Source organism: Patella vulgata, chromosome 6 (assembly GCF_932274485.2).
Source record: "Patella vulgata chromosome 6, xgPatVulg1.2, whole genome shotgun sequence".
In the NCBI taxonomy this organism is placed as follows: Eukaryota; Metazoa; Mollusca; class Gastropoda; family Patellidae; genus Patella; species Patella vulgata.
The window spans coordinates 74,598,978-74,608,305 of record NC_065884.2 but is presented as its reverse complement, the minus strand read 5'-3'; the positions used below and the strand labels follow the sequence as shown (position 1 = coordinate 74,608,305).

At 39.2% G+C, this 9,328-nt stretch overlaps 1 long non-coding RNA gene across 1 annotated transcript; it reads left to right on the top strand.

Annotated features, from left to right (window-relative positions):
• The first annotated feature begins 1,494 nt into the window (after positions 1-1,494).
• Positions 1,495-7,365, top strand: LOC126823766 (uncharacterized). The gene is made up of 5 exons (XR_007681306.1): positions 1,495-1,601; positions 3,218-3,234; positions 4,724-4,988; positions 5,712-5,866; positions 6,893-7,365. It is a non-coding gene; the product is annotated as an uncharacterized LOC126823766 (long non-coding RNA).
• The last annotated feature ends 1,963 nt before the right edge of the window (positions 7,366-9,328 follow it).

Here is a 9,328-nt window from a genome sequence, read left to right as displayed (position 1 = left end):
CTGTTAACGACCTGGAAATATGTAATTACACGATTCTGATCGTTCCGCAGTATGAATGTCATGGAATAACAGGCCATTATTCTGGTGTTCTGATCGATCCCCAGTTAAGGAAATATAATCTGACAGCCCGTTTATTCCAATTTTATATTACTCGGACTAGGGAATGCAGAAAAAAAAATAAGAGAAAGAAAGATACTATGACAAATGAGACGAGGATAATATACTTGAGATATGGACAGGGCATTTCTACCACTTTCAGCTTTGGACCGGGAATTACTTATCTTGGAGCGACCCTCTTTGCAATGTGACAACGCATGGCCGTTCGAATGGGACGAAAACAACGACAACGTATAGCCGCTCGAAAGGGACGAAAACAAAGACAGCGTATAGCCGTTCGGAAGGGACGAAAACAAAGACAGTGTATAGCCGTTCGGAAGGGACGAAAACAAAGACAGCTTATAGCCGTTCGGAAGGGACGGAATCAACGACAGCGTATAGCCGTTCAAATGGGACGAAAACAAAGACAACGTATAGCCGTTCGAAAGGGACGAAAACAAAGACAGCGTATAGCAGTTCGAATGGGACGAAAACAAAGACAATGTATAGCCGTTCGAATGGGACGAAAACAGGGGTCATGTGTACAGACAGAGTGGCATGCATTAAAAGACCGCTTGCGAAACAGTAAAACGTTAAACCCCATTTTATTGCTTGGAAACAATCGAGTTGTCAGTCTATAGTACGTTGGTTTAATTAGAAGCATTTTGTTAAATGTTATTAATTAATCACAACTTGATTACACAAATAACCTATCACACCAATTATTGTTGTATTGGTGGTGTGAAATAGAAGACAAGTGCGTTTTCGATCGGTCTCGTAAAGATGCCTCTGTATACACTCTCCGAGAAATCAAATCGGCCATTTTATTTCTGCCTCCACTCCAAAACAATCTAGAAATCGGGTAAGGACATATAGTGGGATTTCGGTTCGAGAGTTACATAAACGAGGCTTGTGGTAGTACTTTTGGTTGTTAATTGAACCGACTTGAACCCTATTTGGTCCCCTATTAGAGATTAAACTTTCATAACGTATTTTTTTATAACCCTAATTTTGCTTGTTGTAGATAACATAGCCTTCAATTATGTTTTTTGTTGTGCATCTTATATTTATTTCTAATGAAACAAACGTATTCAAGCATAAATATTGACAGCACTGAGTGGTGTTCGGTTTTTTTTTGTATTTTCAGTTAATACTAAGATTGTTTATTAGATAATACCATCTTTCATCTTTAGAATTTTATTGGGCGTCTTAGATTTATTTATAAACAAAATTGTCCCAAATTATAGGTGTAATTACAATGATTGACAAGATTATAGATGTAATTACAATGATTGACAAGATTATAGATGTAATTATACTGAATGATTTTAATATCTACATTGATCAATTTTATTGTATTCGATTTCTTATATAAAGCCGTGTTAAATTAGAGAATTCAAGCATTTCATACCGAGAGACAGAGATTCCGAGAGATAATCAAGGAATCTGCCAACAATGAAGCTGAATATTGATTTGGGTTTACTTCTCATCGCTCTGGTTGCCATGTGAGTATTATAATATAATTGTACGTGTTCGATCCCTGCGTTAACCGACAACTTTCATAGGGATTTTCCTGTGTGGTGCAGGACTGAGGGGATGGCAAAAAACAATCTATAGTCGATCAGATGGGACGGAAAAAACGGAGCGACGTGAAGTTAGTCTGTGGTTTGTTCGTTGTTCGTTATTCGCGAATCACGAACAATTAGCTAGTTTGTTGTTCGTTATTCGAGAAGAAATAAAAAGGAGCTTGTTTTGTTGTTCGTTATTCATCAGGTATTATAATTAAGCCACTTTTATGGGAAGTGTGTTTTTACGAGTCGTATTGGTTTATAACAAGCTGCCTTTCTACCTAAATAACGAGATGTTTCATATTAGAAAATAACGAAAAACGAACAAGTTTGTTGTTCGTTATTCACCAGATATGGAATTAGTAATATGATAAAGGCGCCTTTGTAGGGAATACGCCGGTTCGAAAGTCACACAAATGAGGCCCGTTTTCCGCGCGCGTTTTCGCCTGTTGCATGGATACGTCCAAATGGTTAGGCTCATACAAAAGCCACCCCGGCGTATTCCTATAAAAGCGTCCTTTATTGTATTACTAATTCTTTATTCACCTATATAAAGCAGCTCGTTATTCGCGTACAACGACAGCTTGTTAGAATCTATACTAAACAGCATTCTAGAAAACGACTTACTAAATGAATCAAAACAATTTTTTGTGAACAGTATATGTTGACATTCATCACAATTTCAAGACATTATGAGAAGGTTTGGAGTCTGTACACAGTCTATACATCAGTATCTGGTGTGTCCACCGCGAGTGTTAATAACAACAGCGCGGCGTCTGTACATGGAGTGGTCCAGACGATTCATAAACGCCATTGGCACCTGGAACCACACTCTAAGAAAAGCCTGGCGCTATTCATCGCCTGTGTTTATATTTCCCAAGACTTTGAACTGTTATAAACCAATTAGGCTAATAAAAAAAAACACCCCCGGCGTATTCCCTACAAGAGGGCCTTTACTAATACCATATATCGTGAATAATGAACAACAAACTTGTTCGTTGTTGGTTATTCGCGAATAATGAACAACAAACTAGTGTGTGTGTTAGTCTCTATCATCCAGAAAAATATTCTATGAATATTAGTCTGGATGCGTTGTCAACATTTGACAATAATAGGTCATTGGCTAGACTATCGGTTTACATTATCATTTAAAACAAAGTCTAAAGGAGGTAACTAGTCCTAAAACAAGATGTTGACAACCATGAAAAATTAATTTAAAAATGCAATTTCAGAAAATCCACTTGATTGATTGCATGGATAGTTCAATATCCAACACTCTTAAGTTTTTCTCTCTCTCTTCATGGGCTTATCTAAGTTTTTCTCTCTCTCAAGACTGCTATTCGATTGAATGTAAATCAGTTTATATACATTAATATTACATTATTATATGCGTTGCGACTCATTTGTGTCCATTTCTAGGTGCCAAAGAATAGAGATCTAGCTCCTTTAAGGAGAGTGTATCTACACAAAGGACTGTATACATAGAGTATATTTTAGGGACAGTTTCTCGAAAACCTTAAAATACTATTTATTTTTTTTTTATTTTTTTACAGATTGACATTCCACAGAGGTGAGTAGTCTAGGTCATATTGTTAAAATAGTTTTTGACTTTTTCTGGATGAGTGGTTAAGGCCCTGGCTGGCTAACGAAAAACTGAGGTCGTGTGTGTTCGTTGTCTTATACTTATTTCTGGATTAGTGGGTAAGAAATTGACTCGCTAACGAGCCGCGTTTAGGCACGAAAAACGGAGGTCCCGTGTGTACGTTGGCTTATTCGTAAAATAGCCCGTGACACTGGAATTGGAAATAAGCCCTCCTGCCAAACTTCCCCTTATAGCACAATGTATGACTTCTGCTCGTTTTCATTAGACCAGAACAGTAGGACGTTAAATATGCAAGACCAAACAGCTCTTTATTCAATGTCTGATTTGTGAAATAATATTGATTTTAAAATACAAATGTTAATTTTAGTGTACAAATGTCGGAATACGACAACACATGAAGAAATAAGAATTAAGGACTATGAATTAAGAACTGAGAATTAAGAACTAAGAATAAAGAGCCGTTTAGTCTTCCATAGTTAAAGACCACGTAAGATCAAAAATCTAAATTTCATGTATGTATAGCCCATGGTTACTATATCAACTTTACGGCAAGTTCACACCAATCTGATTAAAATTAAGTCCGCTGTTAACGTTTAAGTATCCGACACGCCAAAACGCTTTTCGATTTTTCAATTACGACCATAATCCGGTTGATTGGCTGGTGACGTCACAGGCACTACACATAGGATATACATTATCTATACAATATCTCACCGTCTGTACAATATAGCACTATCAATACACACGGCAACTGGACAAGCGTCTATTGATGGTCCAATTACTACGTGACTGGCCTAATCATAATCACCGAATTATCGTCTTTCATTGGTATAGATTAGACGTTTGTGATTGGAATATTTTAGAGTGAATTTAAAATGCCGTATCATGCCGTAGATCAATTTAAGCTGCCTTTGTTTAAATAGGCCACATGTCAAATGAAGATGACTCAAGAAATTAGCGCATTTACCGGTTATTTATTCGTCCATTAAGTTCCATATTGTAAAAAATTAATTAAGAGTTCAAGACTTCAAAGTTTAAAAGATGTAGGCACTCTAAATTGGATCTTAAATTAAAATGAATTACAAAACAAATTATTCCGTAGTCAATTGTTTTATTTAATTAGGGGGGGTAAGGAATCCTTCAGGCGTTAAAGAATACACACGTCGGCTGTATATAGGTAATTAAGGAATAAACATTCCGAATATGCATTCGGTCACTGTGACGTCACTGGCGTCTGAGGGGATTAAGAGTGCTTTCGATAATTGGCAAAGTCGTTTTTACAGAAGGTCTATTTTTACGACTTTGAGTGAAGATAACTGAATTAATTTCAACCAGATTGGCGTGAACTTGCCGTAAAGTGGATATAGTAACCATTGGCTACACGTATCTCAAAGTTTCCAGGCCCATCTTATGTGCACTTTAAACCCCATTTGAAGTCATATGTTGATTATTACAGTTCAATCAGTGATCACCGGGGCTGCAACATGCGACAACAGAATGTCTTTCTATGCTGATGGTGTCCTCTATACCACCACGCCAAACGATAATAGATGGCCAAGATTATCACCTGTCAGGATTCCCGATGATACCGAAGTTGTTGCCATTAAATGCGTAAATACCGGGAGAGTTGGTGGCATCAAGATGGCACTCAATGGCGGTTCTAAAACAGACGTGACGTGGAAATGTTCTTCTACATTTGAAGATAATTGGAATAAAGTCGGGTGAGTCCAATTTAAAACACAAGTCGGGTGACTCCATCTTAAAACACAAGTCGGGTGAGTCCATCTTAAAACACAAGTCGGGTGAGTCCAACTGAAAACACAAGTCGGGCGAGTCCACCTTTAAGCATGAGATGGGTGAGTCCAACTTAAAACCAAAGGCGGATAAGGGAGTTCAACGTCATGGCTCCTTCCTTACGACTCTCCGTGGGAAGATAGGGGATGTAGGAATTCCTTAAGGAGAGCCCGGCAAAGAATAACGTGGGACCCAAAATTGAGATTCGGTGTTGACATTTGTGTGCACGTAAAAAATACCTGACAGGTATGCGCATGTCCACGTATGCTTCATTCAACCGATTGATGCAAAAATGGAAGACGTAAAAGTCCATTTTATTTTAGGCCATTTTAGGCGGTGGTGGTTGGTGCCCAAAAAATGTAGTTAGGTTCTTAGTATGTTACATAATAATAATAAATTCGCTGTTAAATCGGACACATTCAAGAACACAGCATTTTTTTATACAACTTTTACAAAGTACAATTGTGTGCCCAAATTTTCCCAGCATTTGGTGCCCAAAATGGCCCCCCCCCCCAGCTCGTACGCCTATGGCCACAGGTAGCGGAGCTTTTGTGGTTAGAAATATCTAATCCACTCGAATTCCATGTACTTGGTTACGTTGTCGCAAGTTTCTAGATGTAGAAAACATGATTGTATCTTCTTTCTTGTAGATTTTATGACGCTGCCTGGGCAAATGCTGTAGTACCCGACTACAACAATAGACGAAAAAGACCACGATCTCTGAATGGTATAGCTGACTGGATTTGGACAGATGGTTATAGACCGAACCAGGATACAACAGTCTATTGTAGAAAAGTTATCAAAAGTAAGTACACGACCGGAAGTTGTAAATAGATATTGTAGAAAAGTACACGCCCGGAAGTTGTAAATAGGTATTGTAGAAAAATACACGCCCGGAAGTTGTAAATAGGTAATGTAGAAAGATTACCACAAGTAAGTAAAACACGACCCGAAGTTGTTGACATGGGGAGACCTAGCCGGAAATTCCGGAGAAACTTTCTCGGTCAAAAAGAAATGGGACACTCCTGGTTAGCGATGAAGCACCTTACTGGTTGAGCCACCGTGGAGGCCAGGTTACAAGTATAACAACGTCCTAGTCACATTACAAACAAAATGGAGTAAGGGGGCAATGGGGTTTAACTCGATACAGGTCAGACCATTTCTTGACTTGGTCGTCACATGTATTTCAGTACTTCGCTTCTGTGTAGGATTCTGTCCAACCTCGTGGGTTTTCTCCGGGTCCTCCGGTTTCCTCCCACTGCTAAAGACACCTACGCGCACAGCGAATTATTGAAATAAAATTGAACCATGTGTTAGTCCCGAAATGACCTAGTTTGTGTCGAGTGGATGTTAAACCCCATTTCTCTCTCTCTCTGTGTAGGATTGTTTGCCTGTGGTGGGCGGAGGTGCCCGGAGAACCCGGAGAACACCCTTAGGGATCAATACCACCGCATGTCACGTAATGTCAGACCCCCACCCCACCCCACAACCTCCCTTACCCCCTCCCCCCGTCACTTAATGTCAGACCTCCCCAGCACAGAGACATAGAAATTGGGTTTAACGTCCACTCGACACAAACAAGGTCATGTCGGGACTAACATATAGGAGGAAACCGGAGTACCCGGAGAAAACCCACGAGATTGGACATGCGACCCTACTCTTTGTCACGTACAATCGGGGAATCGAAACCACGCGATTTCACTCAATGACAGACTTTATGATACAACGCGCACTCTCTAGCCATTCGGTCATCCAAAGCCAATCCGACATTAGGTGCATCTTGTGATAGCGTAAAAGGGAGAAATGATATAATTTAAATATTTTATTCCAGATCCATGTGCTCTCACAGGACGAAAGTTTTTCGTTTATCCATTCGACAACACGAAATACTACCAATGTGATAACATGGTTGCCAAGCTACGTGACTGCGCACCTGGTACAGTATGGAAACAATCAGCCCGTACTTGTGTTATGGACAGCGTTCCAGACAGTGGCTGCATCAACAGACGTATCACAGCTGATCCAGCCAATTGTACTAAATTCTATAATTGTTCTAAAGGTAAACGAATCGGAGAACCAATGTCTTGTGCACCTGGCTCGGTTTTTAACAAAAAAAAGAATAAATGTGATCACATCTATAACGTTCCAAACTGCCCCTAAAACCGATCCTGTTTAATGATTTCAATACACCAAACTATTGAATTAGGAATAAGATTTACCTAGTGTTATGTTTAATTATTTTGGCTTAAATTGGTTTCTATCACGACTGTCGATACCGGAAATATTTAGAGTTTATATTCTGACCTACAGCATGTTATTTTTTCAAAAAAATTTCTAAAATAAATGTTTTATAATTCTTATTTTTCTGAGTTAAATAAAAATCAGCGTCAATGTTGTCTCGTTTTTTTTGACTCCAATAGGAGTCACGGTGGCTCAGTTAGTAAGAGAGAGAGGGAGAGAAATGAGGTTTAACGTCCACTCGACACAGACTAGGTCATTTCGGGACTAACATATGGTTCAATTTTTATTTCAATAATTCGCTTGCGCGTAGGGGTTTATAGCAGTGGGAGGAAACCGGAGGACCCGGAGAAAACCCACGAGGTTGGACAGGCGACCCTACTCCTTGTCACGTACAACTGGAGAATCGAAACCATGTCAGTTGACTCAATAATACAGCGCGCACGTGCTAACCATTCAGCCATCCAACCCCCACAATCGACCAACAATTAATCTTTTACGGAGATTGGTCCGTCGGGAGGAAATTTTGAAAATTAAACTTCCGCAAACGCGTTTTCCTGCTATTGTCCAATATAGCCTACCTTAGGTGATTTACCTGAATTCCAAACAAGCAAGCAAGCAGTGGGGGTGGGAGTATAGAGGCCCCGCGTTCCACGAGAAAATTTACCCCCCGCAAATGCGTTTTTCTGCTAATCTAGCCCGTGAATTAAGCAAATTCAAAGTTTGCAATCGGTTTCCAACCGAAATCTCACCCTATGCCGACCTGAATTCCAACCATCCAATCGGACTGCTGCAACTGCATTCATAATTAATAATCGATGCCCGAAAAATGTGGCACAAATTAGAGTAGCTCCAGGCAAAATGTTTTAATCCATGGTGAATTCAGTACAAATTCCTGGTCTTTAATGAAGAGAAAAGTAAAACTTGTGTTTAATTAGATTTTGGGCACTTTATTTTGCCATCTAGATGAAATAATAATTTTTGTTTTCACTTTACCCGTCTGCCCGAAAAGTCAGATTGCCCGAAAGTGGGGGGGGGGGGGGCAGCTGCCCCTCTGGCTCGTACGCCTATGTAGACTTCCACTAGAATGATAAGGTGCCGTGTATCCCACAGCAGCAGTGAAAACATGGAAAACTGGCTTCTAGCCACAAAACAATCCAGTTTTTTTATTTCAGCAGCGAAAATTTAAAATAAACTGTTTGTTATTGGCTTGTCGTCTGGTTATTCAAATATTTCAGATGTCATTAATGAGGATATTTTGTTATTTAAGTAAACAATTTAATAATAATAAATTAAAGCGCCAAATCCACAAAACATGCTCATAGCGCATGTGAAAACTATACACATAGCTGTTCAGGTAATAAATTTACAGTTATGGCGTGGGTATAACTGGTGTTGTTCTTTAGATTTATCAACTTGATTGTTCACAGATGAATGAACTTCAACAACTCTTTATTATTTTGCTTTTTGTAGACCTTTAAAACCCCTCCAACTAAAGGCAATTCAGTGCATGTCACAAAATAAAGCAGACATTTTCTGCTATTTTTGGTTCAAATTCAAAAGAACATTTTTTCTGTTGCAGCAAAGATTTTAAACAATCACTTAGATTACAACCGACTAAACATGTATACTATCTTTTTAATCTTAATGTAAACGCCTGTCACGTTCATTCATAAACTAATATTTTATATAAGTTTTGAGAACACATCTACCCAGATTAAGGTGACCCATTCAACACCCCCTGTAAAACAAACTGAAATGAAATGAAATGGGGTTTAACATCCTACTGTTTTGCTCATATACTGAGCTAATGAAGACGGGCATACGGGCATACGCCATACAGTGTGCTATGGGGGAAATTTTGCCTGGGCAGCGGCACTATCGCCTACTCTTATATCGAATTCCAACTGCCAAGGGATCTTTTACGTGTATTCCAATGTATACACGGGACCTCGGTTTTTTGTATCGTCCGAAGGACTAGACAGCAGCCTTGTTAGGCCCTCCGTTCTGCACCACTGACAAGGGGAAA